Source organism: Otolemur garnettii, unplaced genomic scaffold (assembly GCF_000181295.1).
Source record: "Otolemur garnettii isolate 467f Iridium unplaced genomic scaffold, OtoGar3 scaffold00048, whole genome shotgun sequence".
Taxonomy (NCBI): domain Eukaryota; kingdom Metazoa; phylum Chordata; class Mammalia; order Primates; family Galagidae; genus Otolemur; species Otolemur garnettii.
In genome coordinates this window covers 3508347-3509545 of record NW_003852443.1, presented here as the reverse complement: position 1 = coordinate 3509545, position 1199 = coordinate 3508347, and positions in this window count along the sequence as shown.

Genomic DNA, 1199 nt, shown 5'->3' with positions numbered 1-1199 from the left:
GCGTCTCCGGCGGCTGAGAACGAGGCCGCTTCCCGCAGCCCCGGACTAGCGCTCGGTCACCTGATCGGCCGCGCCGGCGCCCCCGCGAGGTCGGACGGGGAACTGCGGCCGGCGGGCCCTCGCCCGCCCCGCCCCGGAACGGCCCGGGCCCGCCCACTAGGCCGGAGCGGGGCGGGAGTCCTAAGCCAGGACCCCGGAGGGTAGCGTTCTCCGCTGGTCTCGCTTGGCCCAACACCTTTCTTCTTCAAGTTCCCCAAAGTTGCCTTTCCGCACCACCCCCCTAAGGAAACCAGCCGAAACACTGGGGTGGGGGTGGGGGGAGGTTGTTTTTCAGGAGAGTTTCGCCTAAGAGTGGGCTGGTGGCTCCAAGCGCTTTTTCCTCCCACTGCTTGACAGACGCTCCTGGCGGAACACAGCAGATGCTGTGCTCGGCTAGGCCGGCATTGCCTCTCCCCACCGCCCCATCCCGTCCTTACTGCCCCCGCCTCGAGCTGGTTTGGGAGCGAGGAGTTCGGAAGTGAGGGCACCTCGTGTCCTGTGATACTCGGAATCTGAAATTTGTCGCCGAGCAGCACCCATCCGGAGGAAACGCTAGCAGGCTCTGGCATTTGGGAGGCAAAAAAGAAATGAACGCTCCCATATTTTTGCCAGCCTCCACCCTAAATCCCACTCACTCCTTCTACTTTTTCATTCTCTCTCTCTCTCTTTTCTCTCTCTCATCAGTTTCGAAGGACTTAGCTATTTGGCTAAGGAGAAATTTCAGCCAAGAGGACTCAGGCCGCTTTGATATTTTTGGCTTTCTTGGGATGTGTTAATGTTTTATATTTATTAATTTTAATTCAGGGACAAAATGTCCTGCCACCTTCGATAAGACATTCTAAAAATAATAAGTTATCATTGGATTGATTAAAACAAGATATGAAACATGTAATGAATAGCTTTTAAAATATTTTTAAACCTACTATATTTACTAATTTTACGAAAAAAAAACTTCATTTTAATATCCCAACAAGAGAAAGCATTAAAAATTTCCTGTTCCCTCTAAACAGGTCATAACATACCTGTTATGGTGCTTGAAATTCTATACATAAAGCTGAACCACCTTAAATGAATGTTTTGTACCCACAGAGACTTAAAAAAAAATTTACAAACACCTTAGATCAGTAATTGACCTATTATTTGTCATCAACTGGTTATAT